Raw genomic sequence first — 16253 nt, 5'->3', positions numbered from 1 at the left:
GGGAGGGGGGTACATTGCTTTGCTTCAGTGGAGGCTGGTGGCTTTCATGTCAGTGGGGCAGTTAGTCTGCTCAGGGTTTTAGTCCATACTTTTCTTCAAAGTTCAGACAAACCTGGAGTGGATTTACTGCCCCACTGACATCGAAGCCACCCCCCTCCGCTGTTTTGCTTATATAATTCCGTATTAAGTAAAATAGAATGTTGTGGCCTTGTATTGAAACTTTAGTGATGTTGCCCAGGACGTCTCTTTTTCCCCAAAAGCCTCCCTCTGGCTCTTGGCTTTGCCCAGATGCTTCATTGGGAATTGGGAAGAGCGGCAGAGCAGGAGGAGTGGCGGGTCACTGTTCCACTGCCAACGACTTGGTGCCAGCAGCTGCAGCCTCCTCATACGAGGTGACAGTCACACAAGTGAGCTCACCACACCTTCCTCCTTTAAAGCTGGGCAGGAAGGGAATTGAGACTTGTTGCGGCATCTTCATTGCTACCTCCCAGGCTTGAACTCTGGACCCTGCTCAAAGGCTCTTATACTGTGACACACACACACACACACACTGGTCACCTGAGCTTCCTGCTGAACCTGTATCAAGCCCTCTTGAATAAAGTCCTCTTGGTTACCTGAAAGTAAGTGCCAGGGTTGGCTCCAGGCATGACTGGGCCCTTGGGCACCATAGCCCAACACCACCCCCCATACAGGGTGCCATACACCATGCCATACAGGTGGCGCGGGGCTGATAAATCTGCCCACATGTCCCATCTACCTCTTGTGTTGTGTGAATGGCATGTGCACATAGTGTGCATGCCTGCCATCATCCAAGATGGTGGCAGGCACGGCAGCCCCTTAGGGAACTCCTCCCCACCATCTTGGGTGTTGGCAGACACGCACACACAGCGCTGACGGCATTCACACTGAGGGAGAGGTAGTCTGGGGGGTTGCCTGTGAGCTCCCTGTCCACAATCTGGGGCACAGTTGGGTTGCAGGACCTGACTCCGCTGCAGATCACTGAACAGAAGGACCACCCTCCCACCCTAAGGAAGGGCCCTTCAGCGGCCCCTGTGTGTTGCAGAGGCAAAAGTGGGTGGCTCAATGAATGGTGTTTTGCCGTTGTATAGTAGAATATGCTCCACACACACTAGTGGATAGAGAAGGGCAAATAGGTCAAACTTAGTTTCTCTCAGATTCTCATTTCCCCTTAAGACAAGTTCATTTCTCCACACGTTTCCATAGCAGTTTGCATTGTTGTTTTACTTAAAAGTCCTCATGAAAATTAATCAGCATTTTAGTCAAATTTCTCCTAACATACACATTTTCATATGCAGTTTTGCCTAACAGAGACATGTTTGCAAATCAGTTTCCCCTAAGCATCTGGGTATGTTATTTTTTTATGAATATATGCATTTTTATTCACACTTTACCTTAGTGTATGCATTTTTGTTTGGGGCTGGAGAACTGCATTTCAAAACTCAGGGAAGCATAAATTTCAAAAGATGCTTGTGCTTCAATTTTTGCATTGTTTTTGAAACTGAATCAGGGAGGATTGCTTTTAAATGCAAACTGAATAAAATTTCTCTGTACCTATTGTGACAAGGGAGCAGGAACACTAAGGATCCTTTGGATACCATGAGCTTCCCGGCATAACCCATTTGCCCTTTTCAACATCAATTGGGCCATGACAATGGGTGAGCTTTGCCTCTGTCATCAAAGGGTAGATCCAATCCATCCTTTGTCCCCTGGGATGCCCTCCCAGGACCATAAGAATGTAGCTTTAACATTTTAAATGCTTGAGGATTAATTGACCAATATTTGTCCAGATTGGCCAAATACTTCTCTTCCCCTCCTCCTCCTCATCAAATGTCAACAGTAATATGGATTGTTCTTCAAGAATTCCTGCGGGAGTGAGATCCCTTCTTGAGCTGTATGAATCTGGTTTAAATAAGATCATGACACTTCAACATGGTCTAGATTACCCTCAATGCCTCAGTGATAAAAAACAATTGTCTAGCTTTGTGTTTTTCTCCTTATCTGTGCTGTGAGACCGTGGCCACCTTGACCAACATGCGCCATTTGCGTAACAGATTGTCAGTGAACATTCAAAACCGGTTATTGGAGTTCTGAGGTCAAGGGATAAAACAGTGAAAAGTATTTTCCAAAAGGGCAACACCACACAGCCATTTTTAGAGCAGAAATATAAAATTGCTCTGTCACAATTTAATTTATCCTTCCCTGCCAGTTTTTTGTCCTCCCTGGAAATAAGAAAGAAAGAGCTCTTTGATCATTCCAGTCTTTGTGGTAAACTCCTAAGGATGCTGTGCATAATTGATGATTATAAACAATACCATTTGTGGAACAGATCTGTGCTGAAACAGCTAAGAAGGCAAAGGAGAAGGAAATCAGGTTTAGAAACAGCTTTTTTTCACCACTATCACTCTAGAAATCCTGATTTCTTGTGAATTAACTTTATATGCAGCATTTTGACATGTACATTAGGTGTTATAGTGCATGAAATGAATACATAGTCACGTATCAGTAGCTGCAGTTCCACGTGCTGGTCAGCAACACTGCCTCTAGGTAGCGGCCAGGTTTCTCCCCCCCCCGCCACTTTCCTCCCAAGAAATATTTTCTGCATGACCACATCACACGTCTTCAGAGAGCAAGGGAATTTATGAACTAGTTTCAGCCATCAGTGGAACAGAGACTCTAGCAAAGAAGAGCTTTTGTGGAAAACCTAATCTTTGAACATGAATCTTTAACTCTAAAAACAATTAAAACGATATTAAATTAACTCTACAAGCAAACAAACAAAATTAACATACATGGAATAGCCCCACTTTTGGAGGGAGCGGAATACACTTTATTGAGTTTTCAATAACTCATTAAATCTCATTTTATCATTAAGTAGTCTGTTGTTTTAAGGAATCATAATAAAGTGTATTTTCCATCTCAGTCGTCACCGCAGGTCCTCTCGCTTAAGGCTCCTGAAGTTTCACGGTTGTGAAATGAAGGCACAGACTGCAGTGTAATGATGTATTGCTGTAATAGCAATGTGTAAGGTCTTGTTCTAAAATATTGGGTCCTTTTCTTTCTTAACTTCTGTCACAGCTGAGAGGGAGAAATCTTCAGGCAGTACAAGCTATATTTATGTTGTAATAGGACTGCTCTGTGGTGGTATATTCAGTACAGTGGCTTGGAAAGTGGGGATGTTGAAGGAATCCTATCCTTGCAGATTCCAGTATGAACTAAGTGATCCACGTCTCCCAAATGAATGCACAGAACTTAATTTTCCACTGGCTTTGCAGTTCCGGGATGTTCCAACATGGATCACCACAGAAAAATGTCTAGAAATCCACTTTAAAATGCAGATTTTTGGTGGATATTCAATGCTGTTGTTGTTGTTATGTGCCTTCAAGTCTATTACGACATATGGCGACCCTATGAATCAGTGACCTCCAAGAGCATCTGTCATGAACCACCCTGCTCAGATCTTGTAAGTTCAGGTCTGTGGCTTCCTTTATGGAATCAATCCATCTCTTGTTTGGCCTTCCTCTTTTTCTACTCCCTGCTGTTTTTCCCAGCATTATGGTCTTTTCTAGTGAATCAGGTCTTCTCATGACATGTCCAAAGTATGATAACCTCAGTTTCATCATTTTAGCTTCTAGTGACAGTTCTGGTTTAATTTGTTCTAACACCCAATTATTTGTCTTTTTTGCAGTCCATGGTATGCACAAAGTTCTCCTTCAGCAACACATTTCAAATGAGTTGATTTTCTCTTATCCGCCTTTTTCACTGTCCAACTTTTACATCCATACATAGAGATTGGGAATACCATGGTCTGAATGATCCTGACTTTGGTGTTCAGTGATACATCATTGCATTTGAGGACCTTTTCTAGCGCTCTCACATCTTCCCTCCCCAGTCCTAGCCTTCTTCTGATTTCTTGACTATTGTCTCCATTTTGGTTAATGACTGTGCCGAGGTATTGATAATCCTTGACAAGTTCAATGTCCTCATTGCCAACTGTAAAGTTACATAAATCTTCTGTTGTCATTACTTGAGTCTTCTTGACGTTCAGCTATAGTCCTGCTTTTGTGCTTTCCTCTTTAACTTTCCTCAGCATTCGTTTCAAATCATTACTGGTTTCTGCTAAGAGTATGGTATCATCTGCATATCTTAAATTATTGATGTTTCTTCCTCCAATTTTCACACCTCCTTCATCTTAGTCCAATCCCGCTTTCCGTATGATATGGTCTTCGTACAGATTAAACAAATGGGGTTCTCCATATTGTGTCCTTACAGTAGCCTCTTGTCCAGAGTATAGGTTGCGCATCAGGACAATCAGATGCTGTGGCACCCCCATTTCTTTTATAGCATTCCATAGTTTTTCATGATCTACACCGTCAAAGGCTTTGCTGTAGTCTATAAAGCACAGGGTGATTTTCTTCTGAAATTCCTTGCTCCATTCCATTATCCAATGTATGTTTGCGATATGATCTCTGGTGCCTCTTCCCTTTCTAAATCCAGCTTGGACGTCTGGCATATATATTGGGATATATATTGAATGCTTCCAGTCTGTGGGCCATTGTTTAGTTTTCCATATTTCTTGACAAATTTCTGTCAAAATTTGGACAGATTCAGGGTGCTTTCACACATGGGGCTAATAGCGCTAGTTTAACGGAATAATAAGGTAGCGCTTCATTCCAGATTTCAAAAATCCCTTTCACACTGCAGTACCTGTTATACCGGCATTTTGCGCAACAGTCTTTCACACAGGTCTTCACCGTTCTTTCGGTGTGTGTGGGGGGTTTGAAGGAGGTGCGATTGCGATCAGCTGAGAGGTGCAATCGCGATCAGCTGAGAGGCGGGCCAGCACAGCAGCAGAGTCTCAGGTTAAGCAGCAGCAGCAGCATAGGCTGCTCTCCAGGAGCAGCTGGGATCGGCTAGGAGGCGCTGCGGTGGCAGTTGGTAAGGGCGGGAATGCACTGCATGCTGGGATGGCTGTCACGTGAGCAGCGGCAGTAGCGCAAAACTCCCACAATCTTCCGTGTCCCGGCCTTGCTATCGGAATTTTCCCGGTATAATTTATTGCGGAATTTAGCGCAAAACTTCCACTACATTCCACCAGAATTCTGGAGCTACCCGTTATGTCGTGTGAAAGCTCAAATTTTATGTGCAAATTAACAGTAAATAAATCGTCAGAATAACGGAATAAAGTTCAGTATGAAAGCACCCTCAGTCTCAGTAGCTTGTAGCAACTCTATTGGTATGCCGTCTATTCCTGGTGATTTGTTTCTTCCAAAAATTTTAAGAGCAGCTTTCACCTCACATCCTAAAATTTCTGGTTCTTCATCATATGGTTCCTCCATGAATGAATCTGTCATCCTGTCATCTCTTTTATAGAGTTCTTCAGTGTATTGCTTCCATCTTCCTTTTATTTCTTCTCGGTCAGTCAGTGTGTTCCCCTGTTGATTATTCAACATCCCTACTATTGGTTTAAATTTCCCTTTCATTTCTCTGATCTTTTGGAATAGGGCTCTTGTTCTTCCCATTTTGTTGTCCTTTTCTATTTCTATACAATAACTATTGTAATAGTTTTCTTTGTCCCTACGTACTAGTCACTGCATTGTTGCATTTAGGGTTCTGACCGTGTTTCTATCCCCTTTTGCTTTTGCTTTCCTTCTCTCTTTAACCATTTGAAGAATTTCTTCAGTCATCCATTGAGGTCTTTCTCTCTTTTTAACAAGAGGCATTGTCTTTTTGCATTCTTCTCTGATAATGTCCCTGACTTCAGTCCATAGTTCTTCTGGTTCTCTGTCAACTAAGTTTAAAACCTCAAACCTGTTCCTTATTTGATCTTTATATTCTTCTGGGGTGTTATTTAAATTGTATTTTGGCATAATGAGTGCTTTGTTGTTCTTCTTTAGCTTTACTCTGATTTTCGATACGATCAGTTCATGATCTGTACCGCAGTCTGCTCCTGGTCTTGTTTTTGCAGAAAGTATGGAACTTCTGCATCTTCTGTTTCCAATTATATAATCAATTTGATTCCTATATTGACCATCTGGTGATGTCCACGTGTACAGTCTTTTTGGTTGCTCAAAAAATGTGTTGGCAAGAAACAAATCATTGGCTTCACAGAATTCAATAAGTCTTTCTCCTGCTTCATTTCTGTCTCCTAAGCCCCATTTCCCCACAATTCCTAGTTCTTCTCTGTTCCCTAGTTTTGCATTCCAGTCCCCCATGATTATCATCGTATCTTGTTTTGGTGTGTGATCAATTCCTCCTGTACTTCTGCATAAAATCTCTCCAATTCTTCTTCTTCTGTGTTTGATGTTGGAGCGTAGACTTGGATGATGGTTATGTTAATAGGTTTCCCATTTAATCTCATTGATATCACTCGCTCAGACCTTGCATTGTGGCTCCTAATTGCTTTTGCTACATCACTTCTCACTATTAAAGCAACCCCGTTTCTTCTTAATTTCTCATTTCCTGCATAAAATATTTTGTAGTTGCCTGATTGAAAATGTCCAGTCCCAGTCCATTTTAATTCACTCACGCCAAGTATTGTAATGTTGATATGCTCCATTTCTTGCTTGACAATTTCTAACTTTCCCTGGTTCATGCTTCTCACAATCCATGTTCCTATTGTGTGCGTCGTACAACTCTGGACTCTCCTTTCGCATCTGTACGCATCAGCCTCTGGGCTTCCTTTCGGCTTTGACCCAGCTGCGTCATTAGTCACAGCACTACTCGTACTTGTCCTTTGTTCTTCCCCAGTAGCTCAGTGAGTGCCTTCTGACCTGGGGGACTCATCTTCCAGCAGTATTTCATGTTGCATTTTGGATACTCTGTTCATAGGGTTTTCGTGGTAAGAGGTATTCAGAGGTGGTTTACCATTGCCTTCCTCTGAGTTTGGATGCATCTTGGTCTGGTGTCTCAGCTTTGACCATTCCGCCATGGGTGCTTCTGCTAGGAGTCTAGCCTCTTGGTCTAGACTCCTGACGGCATTGCTCTCAGCTTCTTCAACAATCTCAAACCCCCTCACCACGTTAAGGTGTGCATCCTAAAGGGGGATTCAATGCTAGTGTCATATTTTTAATCCCTGTTTCTCAGCTAGTGTGAATGTCGTGATCAACAATCTTAGGAGCCTTGGCCTCCCCAGTTAAATACAATTGCGGGTAAGCCCTTTTGATCTCAAGCATACATAAAATTAGGGAGTCTCTCAATCTATTGCTAATTGTGGTTTTCTTTTCATTTTTATGCTTTGGGCTTAGGGAGGGTTGCATGTGCCCTTTAAAAGAACCAATTTCTGAAAAGAAAAAAAAAACCATCCCATAATCTAATTTAAAGCATATCCAAAAGCTGAAGAAGATTCCAAGGAACTTAAACCATATAACAGAATTGTTAAAAAAAAAAAAAAAAAGCTCTTCCAAGTGCCCAGAAAAACCCAGGAAGAGAGGAGCACAGGCTCTGACGTCACAGGAGGCAGAATGGAAAGCCATAAGAGAGGACTGTAGTTCTGATGCAGCCCGTCTTGGAGGGATGGTAGGAGACCCTGGCAGCATTCAGACGACACTTTATTCTGTTTTCCCAATGCTTCCTTACCTGAAAATGTCCACATATTATTTGATCCTTTGCGTGATGTAAAAGTCACTCTTGGAAATCTAGCAGAATATAGTGGAAGTTTAGGACTTGTTTCCATGGTAATTACCTCCAGGGGAAAAAAACCTGTTTGCAACCCCATTAACCCAGGAAATTGTAGGATTAAAGTGACAAAATTTGGAGCGGTATACTGCAGGAAAGACCTGTCTGATGACATTTGTTGTTGTGTCACACCACACCCACTACTGTGAATGAAATTTAGTGTGACATGGTGGTATAACCCTAAAAAAAGCCACAGTTCCATAATGCAACAGGTACTGCAGTGTGAAGGAATGTTAGGAATCAAGGCAGAAGTGCAACCGTTATAATCAGTAAAAGTAATGCAATATATCCCATGTCTCAATGCAGCCCTAGAAACAGGGCCGGCACCAAAGGGTGGCCAAGTCAGGCCCTGGCCAAGGGCCCCTAGGGCCACAGGGGGCCCTGTGGGGCCCCTGGATAGGGTGGGAGGAGGAGTAGTGCTTCTCTTCTGTGATCCATGGTGGGGTAGCTTCCGTGAATCGTAGGGAGGGAGGTTCCAAGCCGCCCACCTGTTTGCTGGCTCCACCTACCTGTCTTTCTTGTCTTTTGTGGCTGCACGCAGTGTGCGTGCAGGGCTGCCATTAACCAAGATGGCAGCTGAGGTTTACCTAAGGTGCTGATGCCCCTGCCACCATCTTGGTTGATGGCAGGGATGCACATGGCATCAACCAAGATGGTGGCGGAGGTTTCAGCCCCTTAGGGAAACCTTGAATTGGTTAATGGCAGTCGTCTGCACACAGCGTGCACAGCCGCAAAACACAGGAGAGTCAGGTAGATCAGGTGTGTGTGTGTGTGTGCATGAGTGCATCTGCCAGGGCCCAGGGCAGGCTGGTGCCCAAGGGCCCTGGCATGCCCGGCACTGGCCCTACCCAGAAAGTTCAATAACCTAGATATGCCACAGTAAACAAGGACTGGATGGTTTTTAGAAAGCTTGCTCCCCATGTTTAAAATATTATTTTTGTGAAATGTGAGATTCCTTGAGGGCCCTTTGAGTGTCTATAGCTTAACAAGTCTCTCTCTCTCTCTCTCTCTCTCTCTCTCACACACACACACACACACAATGTAATTGATTAGGGGAGATATATGTCATGTCTCACTTCTGCATCTTTTAAAAGGCAGCAATTAATAACAGCAACACATACTGCTAAGGCTCATTGGCTGGCGAATATAAGTATTTTATCATTTTACCAGTGACTATATGGCACATACGTTTATGGTAAATGCTTTGTTTACTATGTTAAACTTGAATATTTAAAAGGAACAGCTGGGATGATAAAAGAAGGGGATCCAGAAGTTCTGAAGCAGGACTTCCCCAAAATACAAATTCATCTTTTTTGGAGACCCTGCCTATCACAGAATCCAATCAACAGCCTTATAGACCCAGGGAACATTCAGTGTTATTAATACTATTATTTATTTCATTGATCAGTTGGCTTGTACAATAAAAAAGTCTCAAAGCTACTTGAAAAAATAAAATGCAATGCATATGACAATTTAAAATCAGAAAACAATTAAACAGTGACAATACAAAATCCATAACATGCTCATCCATCAATATGCTAATAAGGGCCAGGTCCTACCCACGATGAGCACCAGTGTAGGCTGCAACATTAACCAAAGGCCCGGATGAATAGAAAAGTCTTCACCTGGCACCTGAAATGGAAATGGACTGCCTTCAAATTGATCCCAACATATGGCAACCCTATGAATAGGGTTTTCATGGTAAGCGATATTCAGAGGTGGTTTACCCTTGTCTTCCTCTTAGGCTGAGAGGCAGTGACTAGCCCAAGGTCACCCAGTTAGCTTCATGGCTGTGTGGGGATTCGAACTCTGGTCTCCCAGGTCATAGTCCAGCACGTTAACCACTACACCACACCAGAGCTTGGAAAAGTTACTTTTTTGAACTACAACTCCCATCAGCCCCAGCCAGCATAGCCACTGGATTGGGCTGGTGGGAGTTGTAGTTCAAAAAAGTAACTTTTCCAAGCTCTGCACCACACTGGCTGTCTCACCTGGCACCTAAAAACCGCCAAAGATGGTGCCAGGTGTATGCCCCTGGGGAGAACATTCCATAGATGGGGGGCTACCACTAAAAGGCCCATTCTCATGTGGCCACTCTTCACACCTGCCTTGGGTGGGGTACAGGAAAGGGCCCTATGTTGAGGACCACCGAGTCTGGTCTCATTCAGTGTTGTTTTATATAAAACACGAATGGGGAGCCTGTAGCCCCCCAGGTGCTTAGTTAGAATTGCTTGATGCTAATGCCCATTAGCAGCAACCAGCATGGCCAATGGCTGGGGATGACTGGAGTTTTAGTCAAACAGCATCTGGAGGGCTGCAGGCTCATCCATCCCTGATTTGAATCACTTCTAGCTGAACAGATATACAAAGTGACACCCAAAGAAGCAAAGAAACATCAGAGTGATATAAAATGAGGAGCTCAGTGTTGTCTACTGGCGGGATTGAACCTGGGGTCTTTTTCATGCAAAGCAAATGCTCTTCTGCTGAGCTATGGCCCTTCCCCTATCCTGAGTAATACAAACCTGGATGAGAATTCAGGGTCATTGTGGAAGTGATATGGACAGGAAATAGACAGATTCGGTAATCAATGGATTTCATCAGCATGTCTTGTGCCTCCCTTTCCCTGCACTTTCCTGACCTGTGCTTTGTAAGTAGCTTTTCTTTCAACACAGAAATCAATACAGGAGAGGAACTATACTGAATCCATTGCACTCAAAGAGCTTTTAATACTTTTGTGTAAAAAAAAAAAAAGAGATAATGGGTGGTGATGGAACTCATTACAAATAAAGAAGATAAATCAGCCGTATGATTTGGATAATGTCAGGAATTGTGGGAATGGAATATTATGATTTTTTTAGTGGGGGTAAGGGTGAAGAGAGGTGATATTCAGAAGCTGATTTTTATGTTTCTAGTAATATTAGCTTTTTAAAAATACCTGGAATTCCATTGCTAGCTTTCCCAACACTATAGGAGGGGAAGCAGCATAAATAACTACATGCAGACTCACATACTTGAAATAGAGTTAATAACAGATCTGTTTGTAGCTTTATTGTATGATGGCTAATGTGAGGCCGCATCTGCACTATATATTTAAAGCTGTGTTGTTTCAGTTTGACAGTCATGCCTTCCCCAAAAGCATCCTGGGAGCTGCAGTTGTAAAGGGTGCTGAGAGTTCTTAGGAGCCCCCCTCGCAGAGCTGCAATTCCCAGAGTGGTTTAACAATTAATCCCTCTTCCCAGGGAATTCTGGGAAGTAAAAGGTATAGGGAGTCTCCTAACAACTATATAGAGTTTGTTTAACTCTCAGAGAGACACTCCACTAACTACAACAGCAAAATCTACCAGAAATGAATCCCAATTCTTGAACTAAGACAGTAAATTTCTACAGTTGGCATTTAATCCTGAACACATGGGGATGCAAGAGATTGCTTTGAACCAAGTCCCTTCCCAACCTCAGTGTACTACTGTGCTCAGGGTGTGTGTGTCTCTTACATCCTCCCTCCCTCAGACCCTACCTCATCCATCGGCATAGCATTCACATTCTGACAGTTGGGCATTCCAGTACAATAGTTTATTTATTTATTTTATTAAATTTATATCCCGCTCTTCCTCCCTAATGCTAGTCCTACTTGGAGTAGACCCACTGAAATTGATAGGAACACAGGAAGCTGCCTTATACGGAGTCAGACCATCAGTCAATCAAGCTCAGTATTGTCTACTCTGACTGGCAGCTTTCACAGGCCTACCGGGAGATGTTGGGAACTGTATTCAGGACTGTTTGCATGCAATTCATGTGTTCTATCACCAAGTCTCCCGTTTTGCATATTTTATTTTGCATTTTGTTTTTGGTTTTGTTTTAAAAAAAATACATCATCTATTCTGGTTTTACTAGTCACGGACTGGGGACAAGGAGTGCCGTGTAGGATGCTGACCGTGCAATCTGATGCAAGTCTGCTCAGAACATAAGCTCACTGGGAATTACTGCCAAGTAGGATTGCCGTTTGAAGCATTCAGTTGCCTTGTAGGAAAAATATGATTCACTTTGCAATTATAGGCAAACTTACCTAATTTGTACTTTCTGAATTAATGCGTGAACTGGAACACAGCTAACCTTCAAAATTGACACTTCTCTGAAATTTGCAGTGCAGTTCTCCAACCACGTAATATGTAAAAAAAAAAATGGATACACTCAGATAAAACATGCAGGAAAATGCAAAGGTTGGTGAAAATAGCATAGACAAATGCATTGTGTTAGGAGAAATCGCTTTGCAAAAAATGTGTGTATAAGGAGAAATCCACACTAAAATTCCACTGAATTTTCATAAGGACGTTTAAACATAAATAAATTGCAGACTGATGTAGAAATTGGAGAAACAAGTGGGAAACTGAGAAACTGAAATTGGCAGATTCACCCATTTCTACTTGTAAAAAAGGTAAAGGTGTCCCCGCACTTATAGTGCGAGTCGTTTCCGACTCTTAGGGTGACGTCTTGCGACATTTACTAGGCAGACCGTATATATGGGATGGGATTACCAGCTCCTTCCCTGGCCTTTCTTTACCCCCCAGCATATGCCGGGTACTCATTTTACCGACCACGGATGGATGGAAGGCTGAGTGGACCTCGACCCCTTTTACCGGAGATTTGACTTCCTCCTTCCGTTGGCATCGAACTCCGGCCATGAGCAGAGCTTCGGCTGCGTTACCGCCGCTTACCACTCTGCGCCATGGAGGATCTTGTTTCTACCTGTAGCCATAGATAATACCTCTCTCTCTCTCTCTCTCTCTCTCTCTCTCTCACACACACACACACACACACACACACACACACACACACACACACACACAGGAAAGATCTGTCAATTTTGGTTTTCTCAGTGTCTCATTTTTCCAGTCTTAAATTCAGTTTGCCACATTTCTGCAGCAATTTGCACATTTGTTTTTTTAATCCTCGTGAAATTTCACCAGCATTTTAGTATGCATTCCTCCTAATAAACGCATTCTTGCAGGCAGTTTTGTCTAATGTACACAATTTTCCAAAGCAGTTTCTTATCATATAATGCATTTGTGTATGTTATTTTTACTCATATATTCATTTTAAGTACACTTTCCCCTAACATATACCTTTTTGTAAATGTTGTTTGGCTGGCTAACTGCATTGCAAGAATCAAACACATGTGAATTTCAAAGGATGGCTGTGTTTCGGTTCTCATATTGATAGATTCAGCTTGAAATGCAGTCTGAATCCGATTCCTCATCCATCCCTAACACACACACACAGAGAGAGAGAGAGAGAGAGAGAGAGAGCTTTTTGGTTCCTGAGGCTTTAGACATATGCTCCCCCCCCCCCGACTCATGCAAATATGACTTAAGATCCACAGTGATTACAAATTTAGGCTGCAATCCAGTACACGTTTACCTGGGAGTAAGTCCCATTGAACCCAATGGAGCTTACTTCTGAGTGTGAGCTCTGAGACATGTATTGGATTCCAGCCTTACTCATTTTGAAAATGAGCACCAAGATTCTTAGCAAGCTGGATTCTGTGCCCAAACTACCACATTTTGCTGTCTTCAAGCTCTCCTGCAGAATCGAGGCTTCCAAAAAGTTCTTATACAATGAGGCTTCATATGTTCATACCAACATGTATGTGATCCTTTACATCCTTCCCCCCCCAAGTTTTGTGTTAATTTTTTTGGTAAAGGAGGGTAAGCTACGAAAGTGGCACCCAAAGCATTTTTTATGGTGAGCTTGGCACTCTTTGCTGAGTTTTGCACTATACCACCATTAGCAGGCTGGTCAATGCTTTGCTTTATGAGGCAATTATTTCAGCACACACTATTCAAAATACACATTAGAACTTAACCTTCTGAATCCTGAAGTAGCATTTTTATCACCCAACATTAGAAAAGAGCTGGAGTCAGCAATTTCCCCCTCCTTTTTATGATCTGGTATCATTAATAAAGCATTGTGCTGGTAGTCTTCTCGCTGTTCTCAGAGATAATTTGTGCCACAGAAGCCTCTGCCGTGATACGATTATTTTGTTGACTTATTCAATAACGAGGAGAAACAACAAAATTGTGTTCTCCCATTGTTTTTTTTTTAAAAAATCTCCCCCAAAACAGGGAACAAGAAGGGTGGGCGGGCTCTTAAAACAAATGAAGGATTTGATTTTGCAAATTGCAGCCAGCTTGCTGTTATGCATAGCTGGGGAAGGGAAGTTAATATGGAATTTCTAATTAGGGTCAGTTGCTAATGAACTCCCTCTTCATGTTAGTTTTATGCTGCTTCAGAAATTTTTTATCATATGCTTAAAAATTTATAGCCAGAAACATTAATGAAAATGAAGCGTGAATTGGAAATTGTGCTATTATGGAGATGAATGTAGCTATGCTTAGCCTGATTTCTAAGGAGGGTCCATTTTTATTGCTTTTCTTCGTCTCCGCTTATCTCTCTGTCTCTCTTTTGGAAAGGGCTAAGGAAGGGTGCAAGTACAATTAATGATAGAAGATGTACTTTGTCCTGACATGGCCAGCATTATTATATTATATTCTTTAAAAAAAGTTAGAAGAGGCTGGACTTTTCTTAAAATAAAATGTTGAATTAATGATAAGGAGAATAATCATCATAACTGGCGATTTTTGAAGGCATATGTCGGGACGGGGACAGGCAGTAGGTGTGAAAAGAGACGGCAACTGAGCTAGGACCTTATCAGTTGTGGTGGAATATCACCATGAGTTGTGATGGTGGAGAAATAGAAGGAGATTGCAAGCTTGAACTAAACTGTAGACAGTCACAGAGTGGGAGCTAGGAGTAGGGAGGGGGGAATTGCTTGAGTTCACATTTGAAGTCATGCCTACCTAATTTGCACTTTCGGAAACAACACTCCAGTCGAAACAGCCATCCTTTAAACTGAGCACCTCTCTGAATTCTGCAATGTAGCCTCCAGTCAAACGATGCATATAAAAATGTGTATTATTATCATTCTTACCAACACTTATTACCCACCCTTCACCCAGAGGTCCCTGGGTAAGTTACAACAATTTTGAAATATGGCATTGAAAACAATGGAAAACAACCCAAAACCATAAAAGAGGGTGGTATGTCCCAAAAATATATGTCTCAGGTGTCAAAGGCTGGGGTGAAGTGTCTAAATATGCATAGATTAGTGCAACTAACATTAAAAATGAATTTCCTTAGGGGAAATTTCTTTGCAAAAATGTGTATATTAGGCAAATTTAAACACAAAAAGTGTATATTAGGAGACATTTGCACTAAAATGCTGATTAATGTTTATGATTTTTTCCCCAAAAAGAAATGCAAACTGGTGTGGAATTCTGGATAAATTTATTTATTTCTTTATATCCCACCCTTCCAGCAGGAGCCCAGGGCAGCAAACAAAAGCACCAAAACCACTTTAAAACAGATTTTAAAATACATTAAAACAAAATATCTCTAAAACATTTTTTAAAAGCTTTCAAAACATTTTTTTTAAAGTTTAAAAACATATTAAAAAGTGATTCCAATACTGGGACAAGGTCTCAACTTAAAGGGCTTGTTGAAAGAGGAAGGTCTTCGATAGAAATGAATTTTAGATTGGAATGATGAGAAGCCTAAATGGACAGATTCATGCACCCCTAGCTAAGGAGTCATTGTGGGCATCAGAGCCTGGGGAGGGTCAAGTCAGGGATTGGATCCAAGAGGTCAAAACCAGAGAAGAAGCAGAGCCAGGAAACAATCACTGCTCAGACAATGCCCCACCTGGGCTGGGAAGACATTGTAGTCTGGGTGGGCAGAGCTACTCCTGTATGTGGGTACTATTCAGTGCCCAGGAAAGTGTTCATACCTGCAGCTCTCATGACTTACTACATGGGGAAGCCCTGTACATACTACTGGTCCATCCTCCCAGCCCTGGAGATTGTGATGCCACAGTTTCAGATGTGCACACTGAGACTACAACACGACAGATCTAATTCACACATGGTGCTCCTTAAGTTATTTATTTAAGACATTTATATACTGCTTAATCATTAACATTTCTAAGCAGTGCCATACAGAGAACAGAATACTGCAAGTTCGTCATAAAGCCAAACAGAAACCCAAACGCTGCCTTCAAATGCCCAATCAAATATGAAAGTCTTTATAGTGACGCCTGATGGGATTATTTGATTCATAGGGTCGCCATGAATCATAATCGACTTGAAGGCACATAACAACAACAACAAAGTTCAGCAAGGAGGGTGCTTGTCTAATCACAGTCAGGAAGCAATTCATAGGCTTAGGCCCACAACCCTAAGCACACAGCTTCTGCTATTTGCGAGCTGTGCATCTAAGCCAGCCTTTCCCAACTAGTGGGCCACCAGATGTTGTTGGACCACAAGTCCCATCAGCCTCAGCCAGCATTGCCAATGGTCAGGAAAGATAGGAATTGTGGTCCAACAACATCTGGTGGCCCACTAGTTGGGAAAGGCTGATCTAAGCCATGGGGAAACCATCAATAGAGACTCCCCTGAAGATCTCAGTGATCGGGCTGGAACTGCCTCACTTCCTCCAGGTGTGTTGAA

This window comes from Rhineura floridana, chromosome 17, assembly GCF_030035675.1.
Source record: "Rhineura floridana isolate rRhiFlo1 chromosome 17, rRhiFlo1.hap2, whole genome shotgun sequence".
Lineage (NCBI taxonomy): Eukaryota > Metazoa > Chordata > Lepidosauria > Squamata > Rhineuridae > Rhineura > Rhineura floridana.
Note: the sequence above shows the minus strand (reverse complement) of the source record.